Genomic DNA, 14,494 nt, shown 5'->3' with positions numbered 1-14,494 from the left:
GGGGCTTTGTCTCAACTACCATTTTATCTTCAAGTCCTAGCTCAATGCCTGTCCCGTAGTAGATAATTAATCTTTAAGTGAGTGAAAGTCTATCTTCATTTTGTATACCAAGGCACAAGACCTTCAGAGTAATAGCAATTTGTTCCAGTGTTCAGTGGTATTTTTCACCACAAATTGCCCCTGCTCACACTCATCACATGCAGCATTGATGAAGGCATCTACATGAATCTCTCATCTCTAAGATGCTCACAGCTGAGCTCTCTGGAAACATCTCATCTGACATGAGAAAGAAAAAGCATCCAAACCCACTTGGCCTTGGTTTCCTGGGTAACCAAGGTTGTGTGCTTAGATACACATGACCAAGCAGGACTCTCCCAGGGGACATGAGCAATGAAGATTCAGGTACTAGCTACATGTTTTTTACTCTCTCAGGTAGCCATTGCTTGAGGCTGACAACCAGTTCAGTGGCTTCAACGCTGGGGCCAGATCCAAACTCTCAGTGGACAAGGTGCCCAGCCCCAGTACAAATTTCACACCCAGATTCAGAGAATGCTCATGGTCCAATCTGTGCGAGATGGAGAAGTACGTTAATTCATATTGTGTTGTATATGTGCTATTGAGATCAGACAAAAATTAAATGGCATTTTCTATGTGTGGACACTAAGTCATGCCTAATATCTTGGCCTAAATACATTCCTTTTCACTTTGCCTTTTTTTCCGTTCAAGAGGATAGAGAAGGCCATGAACACACTTCCATTTACTCTACCCTGCCAGCCTAATAACTAATGCCATCAAAGTCTCAGGTTCTAGACAATACAGAACTTTGTGAAGAATAAAAGTTGCACACTGGTGGTTCGTGGGAGCAAGAATGAATAATAGGTGTGTTGTAATGACCAACATAATATTTTTCTTAATCAGTTAGTAGCTGTCATTTAAAAACCAGGCATTCTTATAGAAACCCGGATTTCCAGATTCTCTTTAAAAATTGGAAAATCTGGCAACATCAAGTCCATGTCATAGCTTGGTTTCCCTGGAAAGCAGGCATTGAGACAAAGGCTTGGGTATAGGTAGTTTTTTGTGAAAATTGATCCCAGAAATCAACAGTAAAGGAGCAGGAAGGTGAAACAGACAAAGAGGAAAAGCTGACAAAAGAGTAATTATTGCTGGAGGCGTGATTGCACTGGAATTTCTAGGATATAGGCAAAAAGCTTTCCAAAATTAATGACCTGAAAGACCAGAGGCTGTGGCATTGATGCACCAGTGCCCCTCTCCCCTTGAGATATTAACTTCCTAACACTTCTGCACACATTGAAAACCAAGCCAGGTTTGTTCATAGGCTGATTTGACTCCCATAATTGGAAAAGATTGTAGCTATAAAGAGAAAGACATGTAGTACAAGTTTGAGGTGAGACGCTGTCCTTGGTGACTTAGGATTATCCACCACAGTTGCAGCTGAAATTAGAAGCAGAACATGGAGATGTGACAAAGTACCAAAAATCATATGCTACAATCCACCCCTTGGACCTATCAGATGCACTAGCTAATAACTATAGTTCCTCCTAGTATGCAATATATCTTTTGATATATATCTTGGCTGGAAGATGGAGTGTTTTACTTCCACTTGGCTTTTTCTACTTTAATAATTCTTATTCTACAGATCAGAGACTGTTGTGAGAGTTATACCAGCAGTTAAGTGTATCCATCCCTCTTATATATTATAGCACTGGGTAGATTCATGGGCCCCCTGGATCCACTGTTAGATGGACTTGGGTCAGGATTTCATTTATTATCAGTTCTAAGCCTGTACTCTAACCAAGGGACCATGATGGTGTTTTGATTCTCCTACAGCATCACTGTGATCTCTGACTCCATATGCAATAGGCCTAGTAGATTCAGGGTATTCCTCTTTCCTCTGTTTACACTCACTCTCATAAATTGCTACCAGTTCTTGAAAAGAATATTTATTAAATAAACAAATAAAATATTATTGTTGTGGCATTTCAGGGTCTTTCTTCATGAGGAACCAGTCTCCCTTCAACCAAGAGGCCCTGAATCTCAAAACTGATTCACGTTTAGAAATTGATGAGGTATTACAATTTTCCATTGCTGTGGCTGCTATCAGCCCTTGCTTATCAATTCTCAATTATTTCCCATTATACGAGTCAAGCAATACCCTAGTCAGCTTTTCAGATAACTTGCCCCTAAGGATGTCATCATCTGTTAACCATTCTGACAGATCCCTGTGAGTCAAAGAACTCTCTCTGGTTGCCATCCTAACTTTGCTGCCATCTGTGACCACCTTTCCTCTGATATAACGTGCCGCCAGCAGGCTTCTGAAATTGTGGAGCCCTGCTCCACCGCAGTGTCTCTTGCAGTCAATACCATCTTTCAGCAGCTGACCACCGTTGCACTTCTCAGTCATGCTGGTGCCCCCTCGGTGGTATATTTTTAATTATCCAATGGAAGGTATGACTTCTGAGCCCTCCCAGGGAAACAGCTAGGTAGAGGGTATTCAGTGGTACCCCATTCCAGCATTTTTACTTCCCTAAGCCTTACTACTCATTTTGCGATGCTTTGCCACACCCAGCTTGTTTACTATAGTCCATCATCATTCAGAAGCTTTAGAGAATCATTCCAGAAGCTTGCTAGACCAGCTCCAGGTGTCATTACCAGAATGCTAAGTCCTGAGTCACGGGAGATTGCTCCCATATCAATAAATTCATCCTCACACAGCTTTGGGTTCTGTTCCACCTGGTCCAACTCCATCAAGATCTCCTCTCTGACATATTTCCCAGGTTCCTGCTGGTGTATATCAGCCAAGTCCTAAACTCCTTTAGTGAGTAAACTTTTTATTCTCTGGAAAGGAATTTTATTTCACTTTACCTATGTTGAGACCTGTTATTGGCCTAGTTACTGATATAGAAGCAGTGGTGGGAAGTAGGAGTAAATCTTTAGGAAAACAGCATTATGTTGAGAAACACCCACCCCAGGAAATGCCTCCTGGAGAGAGAAGGCTATTCTCTAAGAAGAGAAAAGAGGTTGCATCTATTGCCCAAAAGGGTTCAGGGAAATCTAGGAGTTCAAGTTTCGACACATCTACCCAAATGTCCCAAGTCCATGTTTCAGGGCCCCACTCCTTCCCTAACGTGGTCCTGAATTTAGTATAGGAGATCTGTTAAAGTTGTGCATCCCATAGGAATAAGAGTCACTTTAAAACTTCCATGGAGATTTTCTATGTTTTATGATATAAAGGAATTATCAAGATCTTTTCCAAAGGCAATAAGTGTTCAATTCCACTCTAACCACTGGAAATCATAAAGAATGCCTCCTAGAATAATTCACCAGAAAGATGAGAGAATGGAGCATTTATCTACAAGCTCCCATCCCCCATTGGTTGAGGGTTGGCTTCCTGGGGTGTAATTTGCCCACATTTTGAACTTCACTTGTATGCAAACCAGCACATCCCACAGCATTAGGAAAGATCTTGAGGCAGAAAGATAGGATGTTGTTATCCCAAGATGACTAAGAGCTCACGTGGATCTGTCCCCCTACAGCTGAAATAAGAATTGGGCCATGAAGATGTAACATGGTATCTTCATCTGCCTTTAAAGTCATCTTCTAATGCCTAAGTTTTCATGTGGCAACAGTTACTTGGAGATAAGGAGTGAACTCTATATGTTTTCTGTGTGTACTCATATGTACCCTACATGTACTCATACAATCTCCAAATTATCTTGATCTTCTGGCTAGCTTCACTAATTTAGAAAATGTTACATTGCCTCCATAGACATTAGACTTTTAAACCATGAATTAGAATAGCCAGAGAACATAAAATTTTAAAGGAACAAGGAGATAATCTGAATCAATACCTTTATTGTATGAGTGAAAAAACAGGTCCATCAAAATGTAATTTTCACAGGGACAACAGAATTTAAATGTTCTAGTTTTGCTATTCTTCCTTATTTGCCTCTCTCTACACCTCAAACCCCTACTATTTTTCTGATGAGAGGGAGTAAATGACTTCATGAAGCCCATAACTGTTTTTGGAAACAAATCTATATTCTCCAGCCCAGATTTCTGGCTTGCCTCCAGAACAATTGCCCCCTAATGACTTTCACTTTGATGTTGCACAGCTACTTCAAACTCAAAGCTCTCCCAAAGTGAATAATCTTTTCCACAAAATCTGAATCTCCTACTAAACTTTTGTTAATTCTGTATTCTTCCTTTTCTCATACCCTGTTGCTCATATCTATTTTGATTTTAACATTGGCTTTTATCATCTTTCACTTTAACCACCGCAATCATCTTATAACTAGTCTTTTTGCATTTAGTCTGTCTTCCTTCTAATCCATTCTCCATAACGCTGCCAGAGTGATATTTATAAACTGCAAAATGGAAAAGAACTACTACTCTTCTTAAAATCCAATGACTCACTATCACATATAGCACACAAATACTGAGACCCTACCTATTCCCTCGCTAGGCGTTGTGTTTACAATGGCCAACAACACAAACATGTCTCCACAGTCACGGAGCTGTAAATGTCATGGAGCTTCAGAAAGCTTTGTCTTCCCGATTGTGGTGCACAAATCCGTCCATGTTCTATTTTCTTCTCTCTTCCCAAAATTATTTCTTGAAAGGCTTCCACCTCTGCAAACGATTCTAGTCATATTGACTTGCAGTTCCCTGAAGGAGAAAAAACCTCATGAGGAGAGAGACTGTTTTATCAGTCTTGCCAGCCCGTAGCACAGTGACAGGCACTTACTAGGAATTCAGTGAAGGTTCGTTGAATGAACAAATGAACAAATGAACAACCACAGAGATAAAAAGTTAAGACAAGGCAAGCAAGGCACCTAAGGTGCAAAATTAAAGGAGGTCCATCAAAAAGTACCCTAGATGTCTTGGAGTGTACCCTAGATATCTTGTTTGCCTCACCCTAATCTGGGTTCTGGACAGCCATTAGGAGCCATGGATTACAGAAAGAGGGTTTGTGAGAGCTGTCCAGGGTGCTGGAAAGAGGATAAAGTCTTCTGTGGACTGTCCAGGGTTCTGCTTAGAAACTGTACATGTCTGGTTTCCTTTGACTGTGTGCAGCCCCAGTTTTCCATAGATCTTTGTTTGAGGGTCAAAGTGGCTAAGGTATGTGGCACACCACAGGGTCCAGGCTGCACTCCAAAATGTGGCAAGAAAACCAGACAGAATATGCCTCTGACATTTGGCTTCTGAAAAACAGATGCTGTGCATTCTCTGGTGCAGGGAGAAGCTTGAAAATACTCGCCCCAACGCTGTGGGGCCAGTATAAAAAAACACCTTCTCCAAATTGTCTCTATCAATAACATACAGGAATTTTCAGATGGTTTTGAGATATTTTTCTTTCAATCCTGGGAGCTAGCAGCTATTTAAAGAGTTAGTCTGAATCTATTCAACACACCTAATTACTAAGTCAGAACCTGAGTAAACACCTGAATGGTCTTTACTTATGTTGCCAAAAATTTGGAGAGACTAAAATTTCCCTACTAAATTTTACCCTACACAACACAGCCTTTCTGCAAATACAGACCTGAATTAAAGGAAGAAGTATGGGTTCTTCTATGACAGCTTGCATTCAGACAAATGTTTTGTGCTTTTTTTAAAACCACTTTGTGTAGTTTTTGATTATTTAAATGAACAAAATAAATATGTCAAGTGATGCACTGCTTTTGGTTGGCCTTTCAAATTGCCTCTTGAAGTGTGTACACACAGACTCAGTTCGGTGGGAAATTTCATACAGTACGTACACAAAATTCTAAAGTGACAGACCTTGAAGATAGAATTTACCTAGTCTAACTTTTGAATTTAACTAACAAAGAAACTAAAGTTAAGTAAGCAAGGTCATACAATAAGCTAGTGGCAGCACTAGGATCAGGATTCAGATTTTCCAACAGCAAAACAAATATTCTGTGCTCCATCATCACACATGGAAATGCATTTTTTCCCACAAGTCCTGGACACCTGCTATGGGAACTTTTAAGGAGAACATATAAAAGGAAAGGAGATCACAATAAATAATAACAATACTTACCATGTTCCAGGCACTGTGCTTTAAACAGTGACTGCGTGAAACAGATGTTATTATTACCGTGGTCATGTTGTGTTGTGTTGTTTATGCTGTCATCATCCTCATCACCACCCCCCTCCTCCCTTTACAAGCTGGAAATCAAGGCTTAGAGAGGTTAGGTAATTAACCCAAGTTCACAAGGATAGTAAGTGACTGAACAGGGATTTGAATTTAGATTGGGCTTCAAAACACTTACCCCCTTTACCAACACACTATGCTGCCTTCCTATTTTCTTCTTTAGCTTGCTTCCTTCAGAAAAATGTGGTTTTATGTTCATCTACATGAAATGCACTAAATCTCTGGTGATGACAGTGTTTAACATTTCTAACCAGATGCAGCTGAGCAGATCAATGCATGAGGTAAATCACAAAATAGAGAATGAACTTAATGGGCAAGTTATTTAGATGTCTTATTATCTATAATTACATAAGCTCAGTAGAATTTAAATGAATAGAACTCACATAGCCACACCTGGCTAAATAATGTCTGTGATTATTATTTACAAAAATAATAAACAAGTGTCTATTATGTACCAGCTGATTTATAGCCCTAATTTCACATAATCCTCAAAATGACCTTGTGATATAGGTACTAGTGACACCATTTTATGGATGAAGAAATCAAGGTCCAGAGAATTTAGATTGCTTGCCCACCTTTTAATGTCATTTTGGCTGACTTTGATGTTTCCAGAGCTTGGCCTCCTCCAAATGACAAACCACTTCCCAGTGGGGATGCGTCCCATATTTTTGCTAATCCTGCCAGGGCAGCAAGTGTCTGGCTTAGTTAGTTTTATTTTTGTTCCAATGTATTTCAGTGGTATTGCAATGGTTGCTCAGCAGAACTGGATGGCTTACACATTGCCAAGCACATCTCTCATCATCTACTGCTGAGCATGTGCTCACGTTGCTCTCTTGTCCTGGAAAGCCCTTCCTTTCATCTCCAAATACTCAAATCTCCGCAATTAAGGCTCAAATGACAACTCCTCCATATTATACACACTTAACTCATCTAAATGACTCATTACTTCATTTACTTAATTTACCCATTGAGCAAAGGAGACTCTACCCTGGACCAGGCATTGTACTTAAAAATTGGGCTGGATAAACAAACATGCCACTTATTGAAACGTCTTATGGCATTTGTTATATTCAGTCTTTTGTTCTGTCTATTCATATTCGCTTTGCTTCCATCCTAATCCATGCTAAATGCTTTGAGGGCAAAAGTCATATTTCATTCATCTTCATATTACACCCTCGAATGCCTAGGAAAGTGCTTTATGCATGGGAGGTGAGGCCAACAAACAAAAATTCAATAAATAATTAAACATTTTTAGGGAAAATATATTATTTGAAAAAATGAGAATGTTGGTTAATTTTATAATTTATATAAATTATCAAGTTATTTTTTAAATCACAGTTGGTCTTATCACATACAAAGTAACCCGGCAGTGATGTCATCAACACACAAACAGACACAGACACACATACGCACACAAGCACACAATATTCCACATTTTACTTGCTTTTGGTTTTCTTATTCCAAAAATGCTTTGTTTTACATTTATCTACTCATACCTGACCTGCCCCAAATCCTTAATAAAGGTACATGTTAAGGAAATTGGTGCTGGAGGAAAATTCCAAAAAAGAAGGAGAATCTAATGACATTTGAGGAAGCCCTCATAACATTCTTGAGCCCCACTTGTATTCTGACCCTACTCTGAGGTCTTGCACTGCAAGGAAGTCAACAACTGAACCTTCTCCCAACTCAACTTCGGTTCTTAGGGCCTGGGACACCTGGATCTGTGCAGGCCTCTTTTTTTTTTCATGACGTGTGGTTCTCTGGCACAGGGTATGCTTTTCTCCTCAGTTGGTGACTTCACTCTCTGCCATCTCTGAGCTCACCACCTGCAACTAGAATCTATAAAACTCAGTGGGGTAAAGTTCTTGTTTTTATAATTGTTGCTGGAACATTTTTGTCTCTTTCAAAAAAAATTCTTTTGTAATTTTAAAGAATCCTCAACCGTGTGCAAGGTAAACAACTTCTAGACGCCAACTTCAAAAATTCCAGGTGGCCCTAATGCCGCCAACTAGCAATCTTAGGGAAGTGTGGGATTGACTCTATTTTTTAAATTTAATTTTATTCATTTTTAAAAATTTATTTATTTATTTATTTATTGGCTGCACTGGGTCTTCATTGCTGCATGCAGGCTTTCTCTAATTGCAGCAAGTGGGGACTACTCTTTGTTGCAGTGCGCAGGCTTCTCACTGCAGTGGCTTCTCTTGTGGAGCACGGTCTCTAGGTGGTTGGGTTCAGTAATTGCGGCACATAGGCTCAGTAGTGGTGGCACACGGGCATAGCTGTTTTGCGGCATGTAGGATCTTCCTGGATCAGGGCTCGAACCTGTGTCCCCTGCATTGGCAGATGGATTCTTAATCACTGTGCCACCAGGGAAGTCCTGAATTGACTCTTGATGGCCACTGGATATAGAGCCCATTTCCTATCCTAGGACACCTTGGAATCTACAATCTGAAGCTATTAAGGAAAAGTCTTTCTGACCATACCATCTATCCACAGGATGAAAATTCAGCTCACTTCCATCCTTCGGGGTATATTATCCCCAAATCTGCTTTACAAAATCCCATAATTTTCCTCCTGCAGTTGGCAGCAGTAATGTGTGTATGTGTGTTGGTGGGGCTGGGGGCCTCTTCAGGGTAGGCACTGAATTGGCTGTGCACATTGGAATGTCCTGTGTTTACTAAATTAAAACCTCCAAAGGAAAGACATGAAAGGAACAGCTCAAAGGAGAGGGCAGAACATTTCTGAGACATCAAGAAACTCTTTCAAAGATTTCAATTTCAGTGAAGTATGTTTTGTTTTGACGGTACAAGTCTCTCTCTCATTCTCTCTCAAATATATATTTTAAAATGCACTAGTAAGAGAGTTTGAGATCTACTGGTAAAAAGATTTCTAAAGGCTGATCAGTTTGTTGAATTTATCTTCCATCAATTACCTGGGAAAATACACCTACGAGAAGCCCTTCTCCCATCCTGACGGTGAAAAATCTGCACATAAATAAAACATCTGCAGATCTCTTGCCTGATTCTTTGCCCCACTGGAGCCACAAAGCTGCATTGTTATGGTAATGCAGCAAGGTGGGGGGTCACAGTGCATTTTCTGTCTTTATCATAATTTTCTCTGCTATAGAAAGCCCTCTCATGCAAGGCCACTATATTTACTCTCATTTCATAAACTATCATTATAGTAACGTCTTTATTCCATCTGAAGGACTCAAAGGCCATGGTGAATGGGTTCCCATCTGGGGGGGAGGGTCAGCCTCACTGAATGGTGTCTTGTATAAATTCCAGATGTGATCATCTCCTCCATTCTGATGAGAGCAGTCACATGGCTCCAGGTTCACAGCAATGGTATCTGTGCTTGGGGAAGCAGGAGACTACTGTACAGAGGAGAAACCTCCATGGCTTTGTAGTCTGCCCTGACATGGGAAATGTGGAGAAGTTAGGGCAATGACCAGATTTAAATTCTACCGCTTCAGCTGAAAACACTTAGGAAATAAAAAAGCTGGAATGTTGTAACCAATGAAACAAAGGGGGAAATACATCTATAAAGAGATGGATGAACACACGGTGTGAGTTAATAAGCAGTTCTGTGGGGATCTAAAACATTAACCCAGTTTTCCCACAGTGATAAAAATATTCTTTTGTGTTGAGGTACATTTTTCCTTTAGAAAATGTCTGTTTTGAAATATTTGTTGAGTCTTTTTATATATTTAACCACATAAATTTCCCAGGAGTAGTTAATAAGGAGCTTAGCTTTCAATTATGTAGTTTGAATTTTGACTTGTGCTGCTTATTGCTGCCATATTTTTTGTAATAAAGGGCTAATAGTAATTTCAACATTGAACATTAGGATAAGGTTTACATACCTGACACAAGTCAAAGTGTCTACAGACACAAGTTTAAATCCTGGTGCATTTGTTACTAACTGCGAGGCCTCAAGTAAGTTACAAGTATTTAACTCTTTTGGACCCTGTCTGTTGGGGTGTAAAATGCGAGTGAGGATACTTATATCTTAGTGTTGCTCTGAAGATGAAATTATATAATGCATGTAAAGTTCATATCCTGGTTTTCCACCCACAGTTTAGAAACTGTGGGAGCTACAGAAAAATCTTGACACAAGGACATTTCTTTCCAGATTCTAATGTATAATTTGGAGAAGCAGAGTGGTTCTGGTTTGGGTAAGAAGGACAAAGCAGTGTCCATTCTGTATTGTCCATTGAATGTAACTGCAAACCTGTATGGAATGAATGGAGCAGCTATCTAAAGACTCTGAAAATTTAACAGTAGCAGGAAGATTATGATTTTTTTTTCCTTCTGATTCTGCAGGCCTGAACTCAAACTAAGCCCAAATCCTGGAACTTCACGTTAGATATGGGCAGAAAGAGCTTCAAGAGAAGTCATTTATTTCTCTCCCAAAGAACGAGAAGGAGGGCAGGTGAACAGAAAGAGTAGAGAAAATCCCCTGCTTTTTCTTTGTTTTGTGTTTTTCTTTTTCTTTTATTCCAGCTCCCAGGCAATCCTCAGTCCCAAAGCTTAATCTCACAGTGGCTGAGTGGTAGCTGGATAGGGGCGGGGCAGAAACGGTAGTGGCTGCCAGTTGACATCTGAAATTCTGAGGAAGGGGAAACATTCTCTCTGACCAGAGAAATTATGTGAACTAGGAAATGGAAGGAAATCTCTCTCTGTCTTTCTACCACTTGACCTCAGAGACAGGTTTACCTGTGGGAACTGTGCAACAGAACTGGGAGACTAAATCTCACCTTTCTAGCCAAAGGACCAAGAGGGGAGATTCTGGGACCAGGGTGTCAGAAAGACTGAAGAGTAGACACAGTTTGAGAAAGAGATGTCACAAAGTCATGTATGAACTTCAGGGCTCACCCACAAGCCATGCATGAATGGACCTGATCCTGAACAGCATACCTGAGGCTTTCAGAACTAAACACAGGGCTAATCATTGCCCAGAGTGGTGCACATGTGGAACAAATCTGAACAGCACTGCACAAGTTTGGAACTGAACTGACATGGGAACCAGAGCCCAATAAAAATTGGTGTGGTCTGAATAGAACTGAGCTGATTGCTTGGTTAAAAGAAAGTCTTTATAGTATTAAAACAAAGTGCAAAGTCATATCACCTGATATTCAAAATGCCTAGGATACAAGCCAAAATTACTTGATATATGAAAAAAACCTCAACAACTTGCAAAGGAAAAGACAATCAACAGACAACAACCAAGATAACCAAGACACTGAAATTATCAGACAGACTTTAAAACAGCTGTTTATAATCATGCTCCAACAAGTAAGGGCAAACACTCTTGAAATAAGGGAAATATAGGAAGTAGAAGCTATAAAAAATAGTCAAATGGGAATATTAGATATAAAAAGTATAATAACCAAAATAAAACTTTCAGTTGATTGACTCAACAGCAAAATGTAGATTGCAGAAAACTTAAAGATAAGTCAGTTTAAAGGATACAATCTGAACAACAGAGATAAAAAAATAGAAAAAAAAAAGGAACAGAGCCTCAGGAAACTATAGGACAACCCGAAAAGGTTTAACATTTGTGTTGTTAGAGCATTAGATGGAGAAGAGAATGAGTGTCGAGCAGAAAAAAACGTTTGAAGCAATAATGTCTAAGGATTTCCCAATTTGGTGAGAGACATAAACTTATGTATTCAAAAAATCTCAGTGAATCCCAAATAGGAAAAACTCAAAAAAAAAAAAACACCCAAAAATAAACTATAATTAAACTGATGAAAACCAGAGACAATGAAAAAAATTTTGAAAGCAGCCAGAGGAAAATGAAGCGGTAAACACATGGTACAAAAATTCAAATTACTGTTGACTTCTTATCATGGAAGCTTTAAAGTAATGGGACATTTTTAAAGTGCTGACAGTAAAAACAAACAAAACAAAACAAAACAAAAACCAAAAACAAAAAACAAAAAATCTGTTGACCCAAAGTTCTATACACAGCAAATATCTTTCAAGAATGAAGTTGAAATGAAAATATTCTCAGGTAAAGGAAAACAAAAAGAATTCATGACCAGCAAAATTACATTAAAATAAATGTAAAAGAAATTTCATAAAACAAAAATGGTAACAGAAGATAACTTAGAAATTTGTGAGTGAAAGAAGGACAACAGAAATGGTAAAATCTGGGTAAATTTAATAGATTAGTTTTAAAAGTACATAAGACACTATAAATGTATCTATCTCTTCTTGGATGTGTTTTGCTGGTTTTGACTTCAGAGGTACTGGCCCATTCTATCTAAGATATCAAAGTCATGTGCATAAATGTGCATTTAATGTCTGTGGAGAGTATGATGACATCTCCCTTTTCATTCCTGTTACTGGTAATTTGTATCTTCTCTTTATTTTCTTTTTCAGTCTAGTCAGAAGTTTTTCCAGCAAATAATGATAGAACAATTAAAGTTCTCTATGCTGAAAAAATAACCTCTATTCATACGTCTTACCTTATACAAAATTAATTAATATATTTAAATGTAAACCTATAAAACTTCTAGAAAAATGGGGGAAATCTTTATGATCTTGTGTTACGTAAAATATTCTTAGATGTGGAACCAAATGCGTGATTCTTAGAAGAAAAAAATCTATAAATTGGATGTTATCAAAATAAAAAATTATTGCCTTACAAAAGACACTATTAAGAGAATAAAAACTCAAGCTGCAAATTGAGAAAATATTTGCAAGTAACATATTCAACAAAGGACTTACATCCAGAATATATAAAGAATTCAACAATAAGAAAATTAGTTTTAAAAAATGGCAAGAGATTTGAAGAGTTTCTTCACCCAAGAAAATATACTGATAGCAAAAAAAGCACATGAAAAAATATTCAACACCATTAAGTAAGCTGACTATATCAAGTATTGATTACAATACAAAGCAACTGGAACTCTTGTACATTACTGGTGGGAATGCAAAATGATACAGTTATAGCCACTCTGGAAAAGAGACAGTTTCAAAGTTAAAAATATGCTCACTCTGATCCAGACACTCACTCCTATATATTTACTTGAGAAAAGTGAAAACATATGTCTACATTTTATGCAAACGTTTATAGCAGATTTATTTATAAAAACTAGAAACAACCCAAACGTTCACTGACAGATGAATAGGTAAACAAATTGTGGTACATTCATACAATGGATTACTACTCAGCAATCAAAAGGAATGAACTATTGATGTACACGACAACATGGATGAATCTCAAAGGCATTATGCTGAGTGAAAAAGCCAATCCCTAATGTTATGTGCTGTGTGACTCCATTTATATAACGTTCTGAGAAAGGAAAATTATGGGGACAGAGAATGGCCCAGTGGTTTCCAGGTATTTGGAGTGGGAGAGGCTGTGACTACAAAGGGGGCAGTACAAGGTTTCTTTTTTTTGCTTTTCTTTTTTTCTTTGGCTTGTTGGTACTGCTCTGCATATGATAATGGTGGTAGTTACTTGAACCTACACACATATTAAAACTCCAGGGACTAGTCACCAAAAAATAATTAATCTTACTATTTCTGAATTTTTAAAAAAATTAACAATTTTTTAAAGTAGAGGAGAATATACTCTAGGTCAGAGGATAGCACTTGGCTTCATATCAGAGGCGAGGTTTGTCTAGATATTGAAGAAGGATGAGCAGGATTGGGGTATACACGAATAAAGAGTTTCTGATTGAGTGATTTTCGTGAAAATTGGCAAAACTAGGCATGACATGTTTGCTGGACAAGGAATTAAAAAAACGCCTTGGCTGTTATAAGAAATGGTAGTTAGGGGGAAAAAGTTATGGACTAGAATTCTGAAGTCATTCAGAGGCCAGATGAAGGAACAGAAACAGAAGGTACTATATTAGGCCCTGATTCCCAAGATTTTTCCCCTATGACCCACAAGATGGATTAAATGCACAATATTCTCTAACTGCCATGACCAGATTTGTTAAAATCCCACTCCAAATCACTAAAATAATTAGTGATTTCAACAAACATAAAATATAATTCAGTCATGGACACTCACTGCAGGCCATCACATTGAAAGGCTCTAGGTTATTCAGCTGTTCACAATGTCCCACACACTCTTTTATTCCCATTCAAGAAGGCATCTTGGAAGTTTAGTGACAGTGATGCTATAGGGATAACCTTAAATCTAGCATAGGTTATAAAAAAGATAAGTAATTCACAAACTCCAATACTTCTATTTGACTATTTTTAGTAATAAATTGCTTGCAATACCATATTAGGTTATCGAAAACCTAAAATGAACTTTGGCATTCATTTCAGCCAGCACCGAGGAAATGTGGCATCA

Source organism: Hippopotamus amphibius, chromosome 16 (assembly GCF_030028045.1).
Source record: "Hippopotamus amphibius kiboko isolate mHipAmp2 chromosome 16, mHipAmp2.hap2, whole genome shotgun sequence".
NCBI classification, from domain to species: domain Eukaryota; kingdom Metazoa; phylum Chordata; class Mammalia; order Artiodactyla; family Hippopotamidae; genus Hippopotamus; species Hippopotamus amphibius.
The sequence above is the reverse complement of the archived record's forward strand: the minus strand, read 5'-3'. Positions refer to the sequence as shown.